Consider the following 24384-nt stretch of genomic DNA (forward strand, 5'->3'; position numbering starts at 1 on the left):
ATCATACACTCAAGCTCCCATCATCACCCAGACCTATCAGCTTATATAGTATAATTTTGAAAGCTGAATTTGGGTATTTCCCGATCTACTTATCATCTTTGTGCAGGTGTCTGTGGTAGATCTCTGCTAGACATCCTGCTTGTTAGTCTTATCCTAACATTTACCAGTCATATTCTTAATCACCCATCATCTCAGCTGTACAGCTGTAACAGTTATCTTCTTGTCTCTCAGGCCAGCTCAGCATTGGGTTCCCCATTTCTAACAAGACTTAGCAGTTATGTGTCTTTGAGAATTCCAGTTTATCTTTGCGTGGCTTTTTGAAGACAAACTGCTAACAAGCACACATAGTAATTGCGATGCTAGAACAAGTAAAAATCCCCAAACCATGGTATTAAGGCATCTTATTAGAGAAAAACTCTGCTACCTTCTATGCATATTATCATTCGCAGTAGCTTAATAGAGCAAGTTGCTCCTGAACAGTGAGTGCTTACTAACCATTATCAAAGCTGACTTTATTAATCATTCTGCATGAATTCAGACAACTTACTGAAGCTCTGGAAAGAATGTAACAGTGAAGGAAACAATTCGTCATGTTAGTGACTTTACAATCTGTTCACCCTGCTGTGCTCATCAAACTTGACAGCCATTTTCAGAACCTGTAACTCATTTTAAATTTGCATTATAGGAATCTTCAAATATAGAAATGCCAAAACAGAAGAGCATTCCCCTCCAAACATTGATGCCACAAGAGCTGAAAATGGAGTGTTTAAATTATTTTAAACCTTATGCTTGGGTGGGGTTGAGGAGCGAAGGTTAGTATGGATTGCCTAACGTGTAGTTCCTCAGAGCATCAGTAGGTTGCAGCAGAGTGTTAAATACAACCCGAAATGAGGGTGTTAAAGGACAGAAGCACCACAGGATACTGTTGTGACAAAATGTGCATGAAGTCAACATGGCGATATAGAGGTATCTGGGAGAATTTTGCTGACCGGGCTTGAACAATAAGAAGGTGATCTTAAAATAACCATAACCCAGAGCTTGATTTTTCTTAGGATGCCAATGTTAGTCTTTGAGCCTCTTTGCCATCCAGAGACATGATGGAATGACATCACTGATTTGGGAAAGCGATGTTTCCTTACATTTCTGTGGTACCAGCTCTGCAGTTTGGTTTTGATTAAGGAAGGGGGATGCTGAGTTTGGATTCTTTTCTCCCTAGAGTACCACAGTGGAATTCAGCAATTTATGAGAAAAAGAAAATAAGAACAAGAAAAGCAACAGATTAATATGAGACAGTAGTTGTATAAAATGATGAACAACATAGATAAAAAGTAAATTTTGGCAATGAAAAAACAACATAATCTAGTACTCCAATAATACAGAACTGTTTCTCTCTTGATGATACATTTGGCTATAAGAAAAAAACAGTATTTCAATAAAAGCTCCCAGCAGTTATAGTGTGGTCTCTGTTCCCTTCAATTGTTCTTTTTCTCTAATTTGATTGTAAATAATAACTCCACAGCTGTGTCTTCTGTAACCAAATGCATCTCTATAGGTTCCTATATTTAGATTGCATACAAGCATGCACAAAAAGTAACAAAGACATAAAGAATACTGCTTAGCCTTTAGCAAAATCATACAAAAGAGCTAATGAAGCTAACTCTAATAAGCTTTACTGAATGACCAGCTGTAAACCTTCATTTGTATTCCACAACAGGAATAATCAGTGCGGAGGAGAATGTTACCCTTCCTCTAAAGGTATCAAGTTACTCCCTTTCCAAAGTATCATGCTTCAATGGGCAGCACAGATTTCTTGCAAACTGAAAGCAATGCCATTGCAAGAAATGATCCTGAGCAACTGGTCAAAGATAGATAATTCTTCATACAAAGGTATTTCAGGTGATAAAAGTTTTACTGGTCTTTTTAGTTGAAGTCAACCACCAGGCTACCTGAAAAAATCAACATAACCATGCTGGTACCGATAAAAGCATCTTCCTTTTCACAATTTCTTCTCTGCCTGCATCATACTCTCCTCTAAAGTCACCATTTCTGTGCTGCTGTGCTAGCAATAAAGCCAGTGGGCAGAAGAAATTCCAGTCACAAGGGAAAAGATCAAGACTTTGTGGCTCATGCTTCTCTAGTATCAAAATATGGAGCCTCTGGCCAACAACATTTTATAGGAAATTTGGCTCATCCCCATCCCAATATACAAATGGTATCCAGAGCAGCCCTGCACTGAGCTGTTCAAGAGTTTACACAGCTGTGTTACAGCACTGACACCTACCTGAAAGTAAGACAAACACAGAAAGATACAAGCTCCTCTAAGGAGAAGGTGAATTATACCTGTCCACTACCAATACTGCCTATTCCTGACAGAGCATGGGACCAGAGCACACTAAAGGACTGAAGGCAGAGCTGATGGCTGTCCTTCTTCCAACCACTTGAGGAAGCAGCTGCCAGATACAGACATCTGTTACTAATGACTATATGACAGTATTAGGGCACATGTATATTGTAGCACAGAGGGTAGACATACCACAGTTAGCTAGACGCTATCTGCAGCTGCCTGGTTGTTTATGGTGCCGTCACAGCAAATTAAATACACTGGTAGAGTGAAATGAGTTCTGTGGAGGGCCACCAAAATGGTCAGGGGGCTGATGAACTTTTTCCTGTATGTTCTGGGGCTGAATTTGGACTGTCTTGTGGAGCAACAGGAGGGCCATAATTGTAGGATATTTGCACAGACTAAGCTCAGTTGCTCAGGCTGGATTCTTGAGTAAAAGTCCTAAGTTAATACACTTCTGTCTGCTAGTTTGCTGTTTGATAGTAATGCATTTTGCAGAGGACAATGCTAGCCAGGAGCCTACCAAGACACCTTGTGCCTATTAAATGCCGAAGCAACATGGGGAACATAAGGAACAAACCCCTTAAATAAGGCAGCTACATTTAGATGGTAGGAGTTGTATTATTTGTCCTCCACTTGGAATTATTCCAAAATTGTTGGAAAAGAGCCTGGACAAACAGAGTAGAGAATATAAAATCCAAAAATAACATATTTCTCTGAAAGTTTCATCAGTTTCTATAGCAAAAAGGTGAATACTCATGTCCAAAGAGGGCTTGGATCAGTGGTTGGTTGGAAAGCACCAGTAAGGGAAAGCTTCCACCCACGAAGGTAACTTACCAAGCAAATATATCCTGAGGGAAATATCTAACCACTGTCTTTTAAATCCAGAAAATAATTTTATTAGGCCTTCTGTGTTAACTGCCAAGAGAACGAATATAGAATTTCTGTTTCTGATGGAACTTTTTTCCTCTGGAAAATGCAAGCTCTCCAAAATGAGGATTTTGCCCTTAGATAATAGCCTGGTGGAGAGGAATGTGGGAAAGGAATGTTCAGATCCCCTTCTGTTTGGGTCAGTGTCCTGAACATGAATTCACACAGTTTCCCTTACTGTGCAGACTCTTACTTGTATCTGTGACATAGCATTAAGCACCATAATGTGATTAAGTTCAAGGGCAGGTTAAATGGTCCATTTCCATACAGAAAAAGGACTAAAACTACTCTCCTCTGCAAAAGGACTTTAGCTGGTGAAAGCCAGCAGGGGACAGAAAGTGGGTAACAGGCATTTAAGAGGGAAACACTAGACCTTTGTGAGTCATGGTCAAGCACATTTTGATACCAGAATTGTAAGTTCAATGTATTTTTCTAAAAGGAAGCTATAATATTAACAGTAGACTTTACAGAGTCTGTCTGTCCTGCTGGAACTGTTTCATTTTTGGTAGATAATTAAATATTTGCTGAGCCAAAGAGGGCTACAAAGAAGAGAGTGGTGAAAAGGAAAAGCAAGGCAGGAAAAATCTTTCCAGAAAAATATGTTAAAGGAGTCAGTTTCACTCCCATGAAAAATTATGACAATTTCTTTTCGTTTTTTTGTTTGGTTGGGGGTTTTTTTAAACCAAAGGACTAGACTGGCCGTGAGGCCCTCAGCTGAGATCTTTACATTCTTGAAATTCAACAGCCACAAGCAAGGTAAAGAAACAAGAGGGGCTTAGCCTTGGTAGAATACTCAGTTCTCATTACCATAGTAGCATCTGTGTTGTTTTCCTGGATTTAAAATAGACAGAGAAGGGTCAGCTAGCCTCCCTTTTATTTTATATAGCTCTTTAATAAAGCTATACTTATTAACATGATTTCATTGTGAATGTTCCCTGTACCACATTTCAAACTAAGACTAAAATTGTCCCCAATCTACAGGTAAATTGAATACAATGTAAAGCTAAAAAAACACTTCCTTGCATTACAAAGGGCAAAAAATAACAATATTAATATAATGACTGCAAGAGATGAAAGAGATCTTTATCAAAAAAATAAATTTCAAAAATAAAGTATTTATTCAAGATGTGCATATTTTGAAGTTACATGCTTTTCCTTGTTGAATATTCCAGTATGTTTCTCAAAGTCCTGGTTTAGTGAGTATGACAAGATGTTCACACACTTTTTACGGTAAGGAAGAATGCCAAGAATATAGCTGAAGAGGCCAGATTTGTAATTTGGTAGGAATAGTTTGGGAATTCCTCATTTCTTTCATATTTGTTGGCAGCCAATAACCAGATTTCCAGGAGAAAAGACCTTCCATCCAGAATTAAAACAACTCTCCCATAGCTTCATACTGAGAACATATTTGTGGCCAATAGAGGCAATGGTAATTCTTCAAAGACTCATCAGTACCCACACAGACCCTTGAGGAACTTGAGCTCACTGATGTTTAATAACTACATTAAACTAATGTTACAAGGAAGATGGCCACTAAAGTCTGGGGACCTATGCGGGGCACATGCCTCTCAGGAGAGACACGCGGCTGTAGCTCGAGAAGAAAGACTGCACACTAGTGGAGTGGAGAATGAAACAGGAGAGTTGGATACAGAACAGCGTAGGTCAGAAGGGAGGCTCCAGAAACATAAATCACACATTCGCCATTAACATACCAGATAGAAAAAAGAGAGTGAAAAACCAATGAACCACATTTTACTCTTAGCTCCAGTAATCATTTGGAATGATAGCAGTTCATTTACGCTGGCAGCTTGCTCCCAGTAATAGCAACACCTAGTTTAGGATACCTACTCCTGAAATGTGCCAAATGCTTTACAGTACACAGTAATACCACTGTAGTTACTTTCAAAACGGGGAAAGTACAGCCTGGGATATAGAAATTATTTGCCTTACATATTGGGCAAGTTACTACAGCTGGAATTCAAGTTTCCCCATCTGAACCTAGGGCTCTCCTCTCTTTGCCTATATTCTCTGTGAGTGGAATTGCTTTGCATGTACAGAAAGAAGAAAAATTTTGGCAATGAGTTAAGCTTGATTCCCTGCCTCTATATCCACCTTTGTGTGCAATCACAGAACTAGAATGCACTGTAAGAGACTGTCTTCAGGTTCAAAAAAGTAGACAGGTGCCTTTGTCTGGCACCTAATCCCCTTCCTGACCCATGCAGGATCAGTGTGATCTAAACCACTGTGTGCTGAGCTCCCCTGAGGTACGGTGTTCTCCCTCAAGAACCAGACAGTTCAAAGATTCCACAGACTAGTCCTTGGATGGCCAAAGGGTATCTTGGATTCCCTGTTGGTTTTTTTTCCACTTGAGAGCCTAAGGCAGCCATATAAATACATACTTTAAACCAAGCTTGAAGAGAAGCATAACAAGGATTTAAATATTACACTCTTTGGACTGTGAAACACTGAAATAAATCACAAATGCCTCTAAGCAAAACAAACCTAAAAAAGATACTACAGTCTTTCAGACATAGATAGCTTTTACTCATATACTAGTACAGAGTTTCTCTCAATAACATCCTCGCTACAATGACTACCTTCAGAGAGACACAAAATAAAAAATACATAACATTTAACAGGTCAGATATTGTTCTATGCATAGTAAAAAATCTCTGTCAAAAAAAAAGTTGTATGGAGAAATGTATTTCTCCAGAAAACAGCAGGAAAATTACTAAACATTTTGGTACTGTATAAGAGAGAAGGTGTCATATTTGCTCTTACCGATTGTTGCAGGTTCCAGATAAGGCAATATCTGCAATCCAAAGTTTTAAGTCTAGACATTTAGACATGCAGCAACTGAAAGCCACAGATCTTGTTCTAGGTTACATGCATATTAGCTATATCCTGAAAGCTGGCATACAAATCTTGCTCAAATAATTGATAAAATACATCACACTTTAAACATTGGGCCCAATTCACTGAGTTTAACTCCATTTGAATACCTTGTTCAAAACAGTAGGGAGGTAAGCTAGAGAGCTGTTACACTGTGTGCTGTAGGGATATGTGTAGACAAGCTGATGGACAAAGAAAGGGATCTCAAAATACGAAACTTGCAGGAGCAAAGTGGGAAAGGAAAAAAAACATACTGAAAAATGCAGCAGTGAAATGTATCATATCCATAAGCATTACTTTCTTATTTAGAAAGCCATATGCACTACTTTGATCACAGGTGTTGGCCCTGCAACCCAGAGTGCTAATGGTAAAGAGGTGAAAATAGAACAGAATAAAGAAAATGGGTGAATCAGCAGCGAAATTAAAAGAACTTCAAAACTCTGTAGGAAATATACCCACCCCAAGTACATGTTAGGATCATAGGTTCCTCTTCTTGGGAGCATCTTTATAGGTGCTCCTAGGTAAAACAGAATCTACCTAATTTGGTCCTCAAAAATGCAGTTGTGAGAGATTTCTATGCCCAGTGGGTTAATTTGAGCTTCACTTTTTTATCCTCACAATAGTGTGCATGAAATAAGAAGTGTGTGTTGGGCACTAAGGTCTCCAGGGTAAGATGCTGCAAGAACTTGTTTGCTTTGTTTACGGTAACCTGACAGTTTGTTGATATTATTCAGATTACACTGAGTTAAATATGACAATCATCCAGAGGTAGTCCCCATGTCAAGTACTTGGGACACTTCTCATTCCAGTCACTGCAGAGAGAGGATATGAGTTTTCCCAAAGTATATTCACAAAAGCTTTTGAAAGGGCTGTTTTGGTTTGGTTTGTTTTTTTTAAATACCCTAGAAGTTTGCACAATGGCAGAGAGGAAATGATTAACTTCTCAAGTTACTCCTTCATTAGAATTTCTTTTGAGTTGTTGAGCTTTCTGTCTGGTCCTCAAGTTCCCACTGAATTTACCAAGAGCTGAAGGTTCTCGACTGGCTGGGAAACAGGCCCTTGGTGTAAAGATCAAGAGCAGAGCAGGGGAGAGGAGCAAAAGAAAAGCATTAGGATTCTGATTTGGTTCAAGAGGCAATGGATGCTATGGACGCTAAATGTCTGTGTGGTTCTAAAGAAAACTAGGACAAGTTCAGATCAGAAAAATCCACTGAGGGTTATCTAAAGACAGAGAAACCACTTTTGCCACAGGAAGCTCCTGAGCTGCAGTCTGGGCTAGGTGGAACTTTGGTTTGGCTCTGTGTATCTGTTCTTGGGCTAATTTTTAGTAAACACTGGCAAGATTATGTATTTTGTTTCAGCCAAGTCTCTTCCTGACTTAAAGATCTGCCTGCTACTTTCCAACTTTTGTTCTTAACTACCCACTTGACGTCTTCTATTTTTTTCTTCTCTCCCTCTCCCATTCTCATAAATTTTTTAAAAAGCACATACTTTATCTTTGAGAGCAGTGGAGCAAGGGACTATGCTGGGTTAGTTTCAAAAAGGTGACCAACTGTGTAAGAAGACAAAATGAGTCATACGGGTAAAGGATGCTGAAGGAAAACTAGGGGAAAGTTAATGCAGAAGCAGGAGAAGGAATGAAAATTGGAAAATGCCATCAGCAATAGAAAGAGTAGCTCGCTGAGCACACCAAGAGCTACACTGCACATATTTCCACATATCAGTGACCCTGTGCCCAAACACAGAATTAATTTTAATTCTTTCCAAACTACCTTCGTATTCTTCCCCCTCTAGAGACTAACCAAATTCTAAGATTCATGTTTTCCAGAAAATGTCTATTAGTAAAACTGTGACTAATGATCACCTTGTCCCAGATCCTGCCCTTTGCACACCATCTTCATTTACTTTGGCAAGTTTCAGTGAAGTATCTTTGGAGACCTCTTGCATCGTGCTAGTTTGTTTTCTTTTTATTATGTATTTTGAATTATGGATGCCTGTCAGAATTTTTTCAAGGAAGCCAATGTTTGGTGTAACTGACAAAGCAGATCTCATGATGATGAACATTTGCTCCGCAAAATGGGGCTGCAGCAAGCACAAAGGTCAAATTGTAACATGAAAAATGAGGAAGGGAAATGTATTTTTCCTTCTGCCTCTTTCTCACTCTGCCTTCCCAACAGCAAAGCATCTACAGTTATCACATCTACCTGCTCTCTGAGAGAGAAAGATTTTTTAGTTTGATAGCTGAAAGAAAAAAACCTCTGAATGAAATCTGATTCAATGTTAAACATTTTAGATGCTCTCAATAAAAGGAAAACAGTCAAACCAGTTAATTTGACTCAAAATTAGATATTTTCCTTATAAATTTAGAGCCTCATTAACCTGAGACTACTTAAATCACATATTCAAGTGACATCTCAAATGTTAAAATCAAATGTTTTCTCAGCTCCAGAATGAAACATGAAGTCTAACATTGTAGAATCGTCACTTCCTTTTCTTTTTCAAATAAAATATTTGCCCAACTTGACAAATGTAGTTTTGGCTTTCCAGAATTTTTCTGCTTTTTTGAGAATAAGTATTTGTTTAAAACTTACACCTGTTACGACAACACAAATAACTTTTTATCCAGCAACATCATGCCATGTGAATGCAAATAACTGCAATCAGGCCAAACAAAAAATAGGGGGAAAAAGGAGTTAAAATTTACTGCTGATCTATCTCAATCTTTGAGTTTTCCTCCATCTACAGATCAGCAAAATATAAAGAGCAGCGGCACATGCACCTGAAGACGGTAAACCTGGAGCAGAGTTTGCAGACAGGTTCTGTGCCACTTTAGAAAACATGAGTTGAATTTTAAACTGATAATGAAACTTAAGAGGGGTGATGGTGTCAGTAGATGTAGTCTGTAAACCACAGTGAATATTTTTCTAAACATGGCCTTGGTTTCAGATGATAAGAAAAATTAGAAACAAGGTAAATTTCAGGTGAATTTTAAGTTGACATGAAAAAGATGTTTTTCTCCTAGCTCTAAGGTTTTTATTCATAACAATTCAGATACTGTCTATAAATTTGCCTATTAAATAATTAAAATAACATAATATTGCCCAGAACAGAACAAAACATAATATCCAGTGAAGCCCCATCTGTTCAAGAGGAGAATGCTAATGAAGACTGAAAAAGGCAATTGCACTTTTATTTTGGTTTTAGTTGCTCTTTTCATCTATTCATAAATTGCAAATGAGAGAACTGGAATAAACTGCCAGCATATTACACTCATGCCCAAGACCTCCACAGGCAAGTATACCACTTCTCCCTATGGTCCTTCCAGCTTTTAGGAGAACCCTCTTATTATCATTCCCACACTAACACACTAATACTTTGCAATTTGGCTTCTGGCTCCCATCCTCATCTCTCAAATGTCTTTGCCTGCTCACCCACCTCAAAGCACATTTTATAACACTAATTAGGGTTGGACTGCGGCAATACAAAAATCACATCTCCTCTTGGAACTCTTCTATACCCTAATAAGCATTGCTTCATTTTTAAACACATAGATTTTGACTGCACAGCAGGAACACATGGCCTTTGTTGGGGTTGGGGCTCTGCACTGAGACACCGTGAGGCAACACTCCTGGTATGATACAGTCCTGGAAAGCCCTGCTGGAGACAATTTTGTTAAGCTGTATCTCTAGAGCATCTCTCACTAACAGATATTTCTTTCTTTTTCTCTTATGCTCATCTAATGGAAATAAGGTTTCTACTCTTCATTAGAAGCACTACTTGCATCCAATTCACCTCCAGATTTTTATGTCCCATTGCTCCAAAAACAAGGGAAATTTTGGTAGAATCAGGTGAGTATTTCAGTGGCATATGGATATAGAACAAAAGGAAGATGACAAAGCATCAAATTTACGCTAACAGATCCTCACTCTCAAGTTTTTCACATTAGTAGCAATAACAAACCTTTGAGTTAAAACATAGGCAGAGAAAAAATGAATGGCTATAAAACTGCTAATTTATAATTAAGAGGACAAGTTCACAACTGCTGTGGAGTTGGTGGGGCATACCATGGCTACTGCATCATATCTGACCATCCAAAGGTCTGTTGTGACCAGCAGCAGGTCTGGGAGCAGCATCTGCCTATTCTCCTTCATATTCTTTCTATGTATTGTCTACTTAAACCACAAACTGTGCCTGTCAGGAGCTCTCTATTTCAAGGAGCTCTTAGGCCCAGCACACTGGATTCCTGTCTTGGGTAAAATTCGCTAGAGCTTGCTATAATTCAGACTACAATAATAATATGCTACATTCACAAGATTTTATGCTAATGTAATGGAAAAAAACCTAGGTGACTATCTCAAATTTAGCCCATGGCTTTGCATCAAGCTAAAACACATGCTAAGTGAGCTTGAACTAATAATGTCATCTCTGTGATTGCTAATGATTTAATTAAATGACTATAGTTACATTCAAATAAATATCTGAATCTCATTTTGTGAAGTACAAAAAATTGTTTTAATTAAACCTGATTACAGAATTCATCTAAGGAAGCATTCTCTTCAGTACTTCTGCAGTGAAATGGAATCCATTCATCACTTTGATCTTCACATCTGAAATATTACAAAAATAAGTGCTTGTAAAAGGAACTGTTGTCACATTCTATAGAAATACAGTGGTACAAAACCCTATCTTAATGGGAAATTATAGATGAGAAATGAAAGACTATTGAAGCTCAAAATTCAATAGTGCTGTTCCTTCAAAAATATATAACTCTCCTATGCATGTGAAATCGCTCAGATTTTTTACATACAATGGTAGATTTTCAGTTTTAGAAGAAAATATAATAATACAGTTGTGTGTTCTATGGTGGAACTACAGTTGCTGTGGGAACCACCACACTGAATTTCCATACAGCTGTGTTTATATCCTCAACCAAACAGTAGAATTAAAATAGCTTACAGCATTCATATTTTTGTTTTTTAAATAAAAAATTTCCATGACAGTAGAACCTCAGATTCAAATAAATACACTACATGACTCTGACAATTTGAAGTTTCTCACTGTTAATAGGTCTTCACCAAAAATAATCGCTACCTAAAATAATTTAATTTCTTTGACACATTGACCTAAATAGGCTTATTTCAAAAAGCTGAGTTTTCTACCTGGACTGGTATGCCTCAGTGTATTAAAGTTACTAGAAAAACATAGGGCATGTGTGCTGAAACAGTTCAATTCTGCAGGGACTGCTAGATTCCTTTTATTGCCATTAGAAGAGTCTGTGGAAAATAAGGTTTGTAAGAATTTAATACTAAACCCTTCCAAATTGGAACAGTGTAAAGCTTTAGCTTCTGCACAAATCTCCATCCTCCAGGATAATTATTGAAGACAAAGGCCTAGAAAGTTGGGTACAAGAACTGCTATTAGATGAAAGTATGTTTTATTCAATCATATGTAGGGGGTAATCCTGAGCAACTTGCACAAAGATATTCTAATCTAAAGTAATGCAGCTGTGATGTGGCTGTGTATTGAGCATAGCTTGCTTTATGATCACATAACCCCATGGCTTCTATTACTCTCTCATGTCCTACTTGCCTGAATTGAGTGCTTTTCCCGTGCGGTACATGTTATAGTTTCCGACCTGGAAGACTCACATTTCCCTCACAGAACTAAAGCATATATGCTGCTTTTTCTTCAATTCTGCTAAAGTTTTCCACAATTATTTCCACAGCTACAGACCATGGCTGAATGCTATATAATCACACTGCATCCTAAATGGGTACCTCTAAAGATACAGCCAATGGTAAGCTCTTTTCTTTTTAAAAAGTAGTAAGAGCAGCTGATGACCTCAGACAAGCTTAATTTTCTGCAGACACAACCAGTAGCACTTTCTTTCAGGAAAAAAAAAAAAAAAAAAAGAAAAAAAAGAAGGCGGCTTTCTGACGTCGTATAAACGTAAATGTTAGTTTTCAAACTTGTGGGACAAGATCTCAGCTGCTATAAATCCCTTCTGTTCACACTAGTGCGGACAATTCAATTTAGGCTGCCTAAGAATCCAGCCCAGGGTTTCCTTCTCTGATTAACAGCTATTGGATGAAGTCCTACAGAAGGACTGATAGGTTCCTACTGTTGTCCCCTTGTTCTTTCTGTCATTTACAATCCGCACTGACATATTCCCTCCAACAATAACATTCTACTTTAATCTCCTATACACTGCCTGATTCATCTAGATTATACGCAATTGCAGTTATGGAGGCTAAAAACATGATAATTAGAGAGACTGGTAACTAAGACTTGTGATGATTACACCTTGAATACTTGTTTTTGTACCTTTTCTACTGTAACTGGGTCCCACTGTTGACACTCCTAACAAATATTTAAGACCTTTCCAAGTTATCTAGCTAATATTTCCACTAGACAACACATTCTAATCAGACCATTAAAATCCAAAAAAAGAGAGGGCTTACTGACAAACAAAACCAAACCCTTCCAGACATGCATCTCATTCTATGGCTCCTCTACTGACATCATCAGGTGAAGCTGACAGACATGAGAGCACAGTAAAATTATATAATTTATAATCTTATTTTAGGAGCGTCACATGTCCTGGTGGCTGCTCTGTGCTGAAACAATAAATAATGTAAAATAACCCAAACCAAGAAACCTTTTATACAGACAGTGTCTTACTAAAAAGGTATTTTAACTTCTTCCTGCATTTCACTACTATGCTGTTGCCATCGGTATGAAGACATTAGAGAAGAGGTATCTAGACATTCCAGGGTCCTTCTTTTGAGCTTTCCATTAGCCTGAATCTCATATTGACAAGAGCTTATTATCCACCTTCCCCCCTCACCCCATTTTAACTTCTGACATTGGTGTGATTCTGAAATCTTTTCCTCTGTCCATACTCTGCCTTTACAATGAATCTCATTAATTAAACCATCCTTCTGATACCAGAGCGGTACTTTATCTGAAAAATTGCAGCTTTGGCCCTTCCCACCACAGACTGAAAAGCCATATGATGTTTATTAGCATGCAGCATGTGTTACTTTGAGTTGGCTGGGAGGTTGATGGAGTTAACTTGAATGCCATACTGGTATTCACACTGGCAGATCTCCAGTTCCTCTTTGCCACCTGCAAACCACATCCCTCCCTCAAAGAGGATGCTCATTTCACCATTCCCTGAGGGAACATCAGCTTCTGAATGTATTTCTGTTTTCCCCTTATTTTACAGGTAAGCAAGGTGGTCATACACAGAAGCAAGGGCTTTATAGAGCTTTCCAGTTGAATAACTTTGAACTGTTGAATAGCTTACCCAAGTTTACTCCTCACTTAACTTGGCGCAAACTCTTAAGTCTTTTTTGAACTAGTCCTTTCTGAACTTACTATTACCTATCAGTTCAGTAAAAGTATGGCTGTAGGTTTTCATTCAGCTTACAACAGGAGAATTAGTGCTTCATTTTGCATTTTGAGTTGAGGAAGTTCTTTAAGAAAATGATGAATTTGATGAAATACACAGATTCAGGTCAGCCAAAGTGATTGGAAATTTGAATTTGTTGAGTTATTTGGGAAAAAAATGTGGGGAGTGAGGACTAAGTAAATTTTGGAAATGAAATGGGGAGAGTTTTTATTTCAAAAGGAAACAACTTGATACATAAAACAAACTTTCTGAAACAAATTAATTCAACTAGGTGTTCAGGGGTTTTTTTTGTTTGGTTTGGTTTTGGTGTTTGTTTTTTTTTTTTAATTTAATCCATATTTTTCCCCAGTTTAATCAGCAAACTGAAACCTCACCTCTTAGGACAGTTCTGCACAGCCTTCTTTACTGTTGTTTAACTACAATGTAGGAAGTACTTTGTTCTAAAATTTCCAAGCTTAATATTAGTTTGCATTCTTCCCTGGCATTATGTTTTCCTCTCTTTTTTATCCATTGTAACAATGTTGTTGAACTTCTTCCTTTGTCCTTATGATCTGAACCCACTCCCACTGGGGTAATCCACATCCAAGCAACTGGATGACAGTATAGTCCGAAAAACTATCACAGAGAGAATAAGGAGTATCCCTAAACAATTCTAAGCCTCATATTTTAAGGGTTTTCAGTTATTTGTCACATGATTTCAGCCTTTAGATTTAGTGGCATTTGTTACAAATTAGTAAAAGGACAGTTGAGCTAGAGATGTTACTTCTTTACTGTTTAGCAATATCTTGTGTGAGGTAAAGCAAGAATGCTGTCTCTTAGACAGTGGAATAACCTCTGTGATTCAATTAGCCTTAACAAAAGAGGTGCCCAGAATTAGAAAGAGCTACCTGAATCTCAAGTTTAAACAGCTCTTTATAGGCTAGTACTGCACTATTAGGTTAGTTTAACAAGTAATTATAATTACTGGGAGAGCAACTTCTCTATTAAAGGTCAGGGAGGAATCTACAGCTCCAGCTATGAATATAATTGGACATGTAATGAAATGTGTCTACCCAGTGCTCTCTTCCCTTTTTAACAAATTCATTTTAGAGTTAGAATGCAACACAGCAGTGCACTCAGAGATATTTCAGGGAGAAAGATTATTATTTTAAGGTGGGTTGTTTTTTTAAAAAATTTGATGGTAAATTAACAACCTCTATGAGTATTAAAAAATAGTATTATTACAAATTATATACAACGCAAGTTAAGTTTTCAAAACCTGGTGACTAAGTTGATTATTCATTCTGTATTCGAACACTCAGCTAATTTGAGCAGGTGGAAATCTCCCAGTGTCAGTAATTTCTGTATCTTACTAAAATCTACTGTTGCTAATCTGAGACTCACAAGTTTAAAAGTGCTGTATACTTCTGTAAATTAGGTGTGCTGGAGAAGCCTCGAACATTCTCAAATCTTCAGAAGGAGAATTCTAACACCAGGACTCCAGAGCTCTAGCAAAACCCTGATATGTGAATAAGCAAGATTCTTAATTAGTATTTACATTAGGGTTCTTAAATTTTCTGCCTGTATTTGGGCCTTTAACCCAATCTAAAGGAAACAAGTATCAACTCACTGGACAAAATTAATGATTTACTGTATCTTAAATGATGTGAGAGAAAAGTTCATCCATCCCTGAAATACAGTAATAAATCTTTGTTAACCCTCTCATGGTGGAACCCGCCGCTTTCAAATCAACAGGCAGAAACAAAAGGCAGTGAAGAATACTAGAGACAGAGTGCTGGAATCATTAGTTATCCTAAATCAATGCAAAATAAAATTTATATGTGGTCTGTAGGCCTACCTCCCTCTAAATGGAGAGGAAGAGCTTATATATTGGAGTGCAGTTTGCTGTATCCTGCATTCAGGGTAGGTTTTTTTAATAAAAGCATGTTCTGTAGTAGGGCCTAGTTCCTCATTTTCACTGTGATCCCATTGCTAATGTATCTTGTTAGAAAGGATGAAGAATTATATCACTTTCTTACTTGGTGGAAAGAATTATTTTCAGCTTTTAAAAGAAAAATATTTATAGCTTGTTTGATCATGGTTTTCTTGGTGAAGCAGCTATAGCAGATGGTCTGCTACTATCATTTACACATAGATATTCTTAAAATTCACTCTGAATTCACTAGAAGTTACAGGACATGACATATAAAATTAGTGGTCACAGATATCATGTGAATGCACCCACATGCTCTACCTGGAGACAGCCAGGCAAGAGTAGGCAGCAACAACCTCAACAGTTCTGGTCCAGGACTAAGGGTAACTGAGCTTGCTGGGGCACCATCAGACAGCCCCCAGGCTGCTAATCTGACCCTAGCACACCACAACAGGGTGCTGACCTGAAGCAAGGTTTCTGCTCTGACATCAGCCCAACTGGGAACACATAGTCTGGTTGTAGATATTCAGTTTTCTGCAAACAAGCACATATATGGAGAAGAGAAAGAAAATGCCAACTACAGAAATGTTAACAAAAGAAATTACTTTTGTATAGAAGTTTCAAATTACATCTGCAAATGTTTTTAATCAGGATAACTGAATGATCTTCTTGCTACATATACTCTTGGCAGGATGCTTTTAAAATAATCTAATAATTATATGTAAAATAATACAGCTTTCCTGAATAAGACTGATCTCAAACCTGCCAAATACACCACTCAATATGCACTCTGTGGAGTCCATAAATATTGGGCTTTTTTTTTTTTTTTTAAAAAAAAAGCACCTCTTTGAGCCAGTAGTGAGAATTTCAGGCCAGATTCAAGAGCAAATAAAAGAATTGAATCAAATTCTTCTTTCAACTATCTTCATATTCTTAGTGAAGACAGAATAAATTGTCATTCAGTCTAATTCCAGTAAATATATAATGAGACAAAAAACCCCACCCTGCAGTAGATCCGTGCAGATCCGGAGCTCTGCACTTCATGCAGAAGTGGATTAGCAAGTGCTCACATGTTCTGATCTGCTGGATTGAACATTCAGCACTATAAAAGTAGAAATAATATCTTGAAATGCTGGAGGTATTTACTAGGTTAATGTGTATCTACAGCTTAATTATGTCCCTAATTAATTTAAGCCTAACCAAAGTGAAATTCATTTAAACCAAATAAAGTGTACTACCAACTTGTGGCATAAATTTATGACAAATGCCACCTGATATTTAAAACCACCCTGAATGGAAAAGTCTTCAGTATAACCATTCCAAATTTAAATCATTGTTAATAACTGAGAACTGATCCTAACATAATCTTTCTACATCTGTGGGCAGAACTTTCCCACAATCAAGTTAATTTTCTGCAGATATATTACTTTGGGGTGGACGGGCACTGAAGAATGAATTGGTGCTTTAAGAATAAATCAGATTGCAAACAGCCATATTAAGTTTGAAGTATGAGGATGAAATATCTAGTCATGCTAAGACAGAGAAGAAGATTCTCTAGCAGAATTGAAAAGGATGGGGCAGAAGCAGAGGACTGCAAACTGACATGGCACAAACCAGATGGAAGGAAAACAGTCCAGCATGTCCTCTAGGATGGGGATGGGGTGAGAAGTGGAATGCAATTCAGTTCAGCAATGTTTTCCTCCTTTGATCAAAATATTAAAAAGAATGAACCACAAAGTTTAATAAACCCTGTTCTCCATGACTCAGTTACAACATGCTCCTTTCCTCCTGTGTCCTCCTCCCCAGCACTTTAAGTGACCAACTAACTCAGGTTCTTGAGATCCACTGGGAAGGCTGGATAAAGTAGTATCTCAGAGCACAGAAACTTTATTCCACTTCTGTTGTTACAAAAGGACACATAATATAAGCTGTCTTCATATTTGAAACCACAGGATACCAAAATGCTACACAAATAAACAAGGACGTCCTTGCATTTGTAAATAAAATGAATCAAAAATTACTGAACAACACAGAATCCAAATTGCTTTTCTTTCTGGGAGTGACTGACTCTTGTTTGATGGATTTGTTTCTGCCTTAATTAAGGCAAAATTATGTCTGTGATGCATTGAATATTTTGCATATTGCTATGACAAAACAAAGCCTTAAGGGATAGCATTACATGACGCTATCTAAGGATTTTCTTTTCGTTTCCTGCATGGGAAAAGAACTAGGATGCCATCCAGTTATCTATCAACTGGATTCCTTGCAGATTTAACTTCTGGTGTATAAAATAATCACAATTTTGTACGTGTTCTGGAAACAGATTTTGTTTAGGATGATCTTCTGTTTGCAGACGTACAGTTGTTCCACATGTACACCAAGAAACCTACCTTACCTAATCTGTGTTTCTAAATTACTGTTATTAAAGTCTATGAAAAAACTATTGTCCTTTGCCTTCCAATGGAATACAAGCACAGTGAACAAAATTTGCATCTGCTGTAGCTCTAAGTTAGAAGTGTCAAACAGAAGAAGAATGTATTAATATTAATTTGTATTTATTTAGCACAGAAAAGGAGACTGACATTGTTAAAGAAGGAGACACTGGGCTAATGAAATCTATAAAAGGATTTGATGACATGTGGGAGGAAAGCAGCTGGAGCAGTAAGTGAGGAAAAAGAATTTTGTGGTTGCATTTTTTACAGATGAGAAAATTCCATTCGGTGTTGGGAAATTGGTCTGTACTCTTGTTTTTTTCATTCAGTTCTTTTTTCTTTGTAAGAAAATCTTGCATATGTTTATAATGACAAGAGATAAACCTTGTCTGCTTTTGCAAAAGTTGTAGCAGTGCTCTATAGTTCTGGACATTAAATCCTCTTGGATTACAAATGTTATTTGCTTGTTTACCTGCTGCTGACAGCTATGGTGTAAATGCTAGCTTTCTGAAAGCTCATAGTAGGTACTCATTGGTTTTCAAATGCCCAACATGGCCCTTGGTTGTCTTATGACATGTTTGAGTTTTTTGGTTTTACTTTTCTGGCTCTTACTGCAGTGTCATTCACATCCAAGATCTCTAGAACCACAAAGGCAGAAAATGGTATGATATCTAGATTTTCTTCTTGGTCTAGACTTCATAAAAGTTTTCTCAGTGCTCTATGATTATATGCATGACATCTGGCCTTTAATGCCTTTATATTTCTAGGAGTTAGATGTCAGGCAGTTTGAATGATTATTTCCTGGTCTCTTGCAGCACCCAATTAAGTTTCATCCTTGACAACCTTTGAAAAGTTCCTCTGTTCTGCCTAAACAGAAAGCTCACAATCTCAGGCTCCATTAGAATTCTCTTGTCGAGGGACTCAGTGGTGTCCTACACAGTCCTCACTTCAGCTGTATTAAAGAAACCTGGAAAGCATCCAGTTCACTTGAAAACCACATTTCACGATTTCCGTTTCTTTATATTCACTGACTGCAGGAGAATTAGCTTCCACCACCAATGCAAAAGGCTGCAGTGCTTTATTTCTAGGAAGACAGTAATGGTGATACTAAATTCTTTAATCATGAAAAATAACTTTAACTGAGGCAAGATAAATACCATGTAAATTTTGAGATTTATGATGGGTTTTTATCTAATCAAACACCAATTCACTCATATCTCAGTTTTCTCATCCTTCCCCTTCTCTTCAGGTATCAGTGTATATCAGCAATGGTAAAATAAGGTCTTTCCTTCCAAAGATCAAAAAATAATTAGTATTTTAAATAACTGAAAAATCCACTATCTTTTCTTCAGTCATTTAGAAGGAATTGATTCAGTCACCATCCACTCAGCACAGTTTTAGTACCAAAACCCTTCCAAAATAATACACACAGGCTTTTAAAGACAGTCCCGAATTTCCTCTGCTTATGCTCCAACTTCGCTGGATTAGAGGCAGATCTGAAGCGTGACTTCTGGATCAAAATTTGTGCCCCTAACAGTTCAGTGCATAAATCCAGTAAGCTTGACACTGGGAAGTTTTCAGAAATAGTCTAAGGCTTCAGACTGCACTGTCTGAGGTTTCTGTGACTTTCAGCAGACAGACAATACTTTGATTATGCTAACGAGAGCAGTCTCAGATAAAACTTTACCAAAAAATTCCAAGATTCATTCACAGAACAATTAGTCTGGGGGAAAGTCTTTTACCAAGGTTGGCTCAATTATTGAAATCACTAACACTTTCAAAAGTAGATCTGGAGGAGACACAACAAAATTTGACAAAAATAAACCAAAGCTGGTGGTTTTACCAGTTCTGACTCAATTCAGTTACTAACCAACTGGGGAACTAGTAGTGGATGCATGTTCTGACTGTATAGGCACAGTGGTCCTATAAGACCAGCCAGTATTCACACCAATATACCTCACACAAATGGATCAGGAACAAACTCAATTGAAAGAAGCACTAGAAATTACTTGGACCTGCAAACATGACAGTGAATATTTAACTTGGCTTTTACTCAAGAAACACAGCACAAGATCCTAGTGGCATTATGGAGTCACAGGTAACAAGTAACCTCCCATTTATAATTCAAATATTTTGACTACTGCTGATATGATTTTCTTCTGCCTTTGGACACATACAAGGAAAAAATCACTTGCAAGAGCAAATGCTCTATCTAAAATTTCAATAGAGAGCTACAGGGATGTAACAAGGGAGAAGAAACCCAAGCCTTTAGAAAATTATTTTCCACAAAGGTACGTTATAGTCCTTGGCTGCAGCGAGCACACATCTGTTTTTCTGGAAGGGATACACAGATATATTGACTTGTCTCTACTTACAAAATCATCATCAGCTCACTAATGTCCATAACTGGAAGACAGTTTCTAAATTTCTCATGTCAGGCAAAAGGCCTTGATTTTCCTTTAAAGCATTCCAAGTGTTTTCCAGTATTTAGGTTTTCAGCACTTTTTTTTGAATTTTATTTTTTGGTCACACTCAGAGCAACAGCAAAGTAGAGACAGTAGTGACAGTATTAAAAGGACTTCTAAAACAAAAAAATCACTAGTCCCATTGCTATCTTCCTTGCCTACCAGTCAACCGTCCCCACAGTGCAGAAAAGAAGGCTGCATCTCCCTGTAAAACCAGGGAGCCCAAACATAAATGATCTGAATGGAAGGAATGTAAAAAATGAGCAAGAATTGCTCGGAACATCACTGAATCATGGAGCTGGCACCAGGGAACAGACTGAGGCAGGAGTCCCCAGGCATTTGGAAACATTCAGAATTTGGCATAAACTTCCATTTCCTCTTATAGTAGGATCTTTTAAATCATTGCTCTGGAGGAACGAGTTTCACCTTCACTATTTCCTAACAAGAAACAGAGAGGGTAAGAGGCTTTGAATCTCTTTTAGGAAATAAACCTCCCACTTTATGCAGCCCCACACAAACATTTACCAGAAATAGAAGCATGGACTGCCTATCCTTATCACAGGTATCTCCAGAACTGGAGAGCAAATGTTTGCAAGCCCACCTCCGCTGTGATGGTATTACTGAGCCATCAACATACTGAACAGAACATGAGATAGTTAAAGAACATCAGCTGAAGTTACAGGAATATAGAGAAATCTGTAACAGCAGACTTGTAACCCTGCACCAAGGAGAAACTACTGGGTCAAAATGCCGGACCACAATTAAATACACAGTGCGTATTTAACACAAGGTAGTCTGATGCCTCTTAGTACCACAAAGCATCTCTTGTACCATCACAAATTCTAATTAGTTGAATTCTGCCAGTTGCCTCTAATTTATGACCTCATTTGTTCTTACACAGAAACTTGTAATATACCACTTTATAGAGTCTCGTAGTCCCAACACTGCAGATTACATTATACATAATATGCAGTAACCACACTTCCCATCTGAACCTTAAAATATCAACATGCCTTAAGAAATTTTTCTTCTTCTGAATGTAAAGCGAAATTATCTACTTTGTCTTCCCTAGTTGTAACCCTCACCTTCACAAACTTCCATGTTTCATATAATACCAAAGTAACCACTACATCCTCCATGTGACACAACATGGCTAAGTCTCCTTCCCCCCAACTCCTTGCTGCTCACAGCTGATGGAAGAGTGAGCCAAGAAATCATTTTAAGGAATGCCTACACTAAAGAAATAGAATGTACTTTAGAAAATCCAGAGTTAAGTCCAGAGATCAGAGTCAGCATGTCTATGCAGTCCAGCATCAAATGGAGTTATTTACTTTTGTCCAGAATCTCTATGAATGGCTTATTAGATCTATGCAAATATGATGAATGATACCACAAATGCAACCTGACTTGTATCCAGCCCCTTTACGTATCTTTGGCCCATGTTTCCTTCTGTTTCTTTTTTTGAGATCAACATGAGTACAGTCAGCATGGTCACTCTTAGCCAACCCAATAACCATATAAATCAACCACAACCCTGGAACAATGTAATGAATTCTTTAGCTCCATTTAATTCCTCTGTTGTTGTTGTTGTGCTTTATACCTCTTTACTTGTCTCTTTATCCTGACATACCCTTTATGTCCATTTAAACATGCATTTGTACTTGAGAGGTATTAATAAAAAATATTAAGGATAGAGTTCATCATTACATCATCATCATATTACAACTAACACAGTCTATCTCCTGACCTTTACGTGTCTCCCGTTCTGGAATGTATGAATCAATCTGAGAAGACATTTTTGATAGTTCTCAGATCAAGCAGCTTGGCAAAAATGCAGAATAATTGTGACACTTCTCACAGAAGCACAATTACTATATTTAATAAAACAGTTTCAAAGGCTCAAAGTGTTGTTGGCCAAAAAATATTTTACAGTCACTGCTATTATTTTTTCTTATTATTTTGTATTTTTAAATTGCAGTCCACGTGACTTCCTCATTTTTTCCTCAATATGTCAAGATTTGTAATTACTGTCTCTCATCCTGAAACAGTACTCAGAGTTCATGAAAACGCGTAACGCCTGCAGCCATACTACCTCCGGCTGTGATCTTGTCAGAACGCATAAGTGGGCCTGTACTGAGCGGCAGGCCTCTAAGAGAAATAAAAGTGAAAGTTATACTGGAAAAGCAATGAGTGACTCTTTTTTGAGGGATGCACTATGCTCTGTTGCAGACCTATAGATCAATTGCATTGAGTAGGTTAATTTTGGTCACACAGGTCAGGAGACAGGGCATGCCCTCAAGAAACAACCAGTCATTTGAAGCTGACCAAAATCTAGCAGAGGGCCAAGACTAAGCTCATACCTGAGTACCATGTATACCTTACTGTGGCTGGAAAGCAGTGCTTCCATAGGACTGGTAGCTAACACTGTTGGACGGTTTGTAGCTGTTAAACCTCCAGAGTATAATTATTACTGTTAACTTGCTACAAAAATATGGTAGTCCAAAGATGCTAAATTCTAATGTGGGCAAGTGTATTACTTTCAGATGACCTTGTTACTATATGCTTGAATACATTAACTGCCACACTTAATTTGCTGCTTTTTTTGCCTGCAATTTGTTACAGAGTGACTTCAGTGCATATCACAGAGTTTGTATAAATCATAAGGTTAAAACCACAGTGAATTTTGGAATACCTGTTGATAAATGATGCAGAAGAACACAAGATACTTGTTAGTATTCACTGGCTGGGCTAATGCATATTCATAAACAACTACTTAAATATGTGAATCATTAACATATATAGTTTAGATTTGTAATTAGCTCTACAGATACAGACAAAAACAACATCTCCTTTGCTCTAACAGTGCACTAACCCAAGGACAAAAAAGAGAAGGAGACAGGCTGCTGTCCCTGTGCTGTGTTCGGTGGGTAAGCAGCTCTAGAGCTGCTCATCACACAGGCCGCAAGAGCCTGTGCAGACACTGTTGCGACAGATCCTGTCAGTCCCTGAGCTGAGCGTCCTGACTGTGGCCTTCCATGACAAGCATACGTTGTTGACATTAAGCTTAGAATAAAGAATGTGCTAAGAAAGAACTATTTCATTAGGAATAAGGTTTTCTTTTTGGTGGTGGGTTGGGTTTTTTTGGTTTTAAACTTCAAGTCTACGATCCAGTGCTTTGGATCTGCAAACAATTTTCTGCACTCCAGATTTCCAAGTTTCTATTCTTGTTACAAAGCATGAAATGAAACCTGGAGAAGATGGAAAGAAAGAAGAAAAAAGGTAAATTAAGAACAATTTTAATCTGTTTTTGCACACTGACAGGTTTTAAGCCACTTCTCAGCAGTGGAGTGGCTACACTGAGTGGCTGAGACTGGCTTGTGGCAGCAAATATCTACTGAAAGGCAATGTCAGGAACACAAACACTGATCCCAGACACAGTGTTAAAGCTATGAAGTTAGTGTGCAAGCTTCCTTCATGTGCCCACCACCTGAAGACTCTTGAGCGGCTTAAAATCATTTTCCCATTACTGGTAGCTTCACAACATCACAAACACCAAGGAGTTACCTTTACACCACAAAGAAGTGGGCTCAGAGTATTTTGGTCCCATGTTTTGTGACAGAAATGCATGTAAAATGACCTGAAAATATAATAATGCACCATGAAGTAAACCTGTTAGTAATGCAAATGAATTTGACATTTTAAATACCCAGTGGCATTAATTCATATTAGGGACAAAAAAAGGTTTATTTAATTTTATTTTAAAAAATTATATGGCAGTTGTGAAATTTTAAAAAAATAAAAAGCCAGGTTAATTGAATAAATGCAATCCCTAGCTGAGTCCTTATGCCAAGCTTCAGTCTGGAAGATTTTACAACCAAATGATAAATCCATGAAAACAAAATTTAAAACTAAAACTGTGATAGCTGTTAAAGTAAGAATATAAATGGTTGTTTTGTAACAACTACTGAACTATTCCTTTTTGAGCCAATAGTAATGTA

Source organism: Athene noctua, chromosome 8 (genome assembly GCF_965140245.1).
Source record: "Athene noctua chromosome 8, bAthNoc1.hap1.1, whole genome shotgun sequence".
NCBI classification, from domain to species: domain Eukaryota; kingdom Metazoa; phylum Chordata; class Aves; order Strigiformes; family Strigidae; genus Athene; species Athene noctua.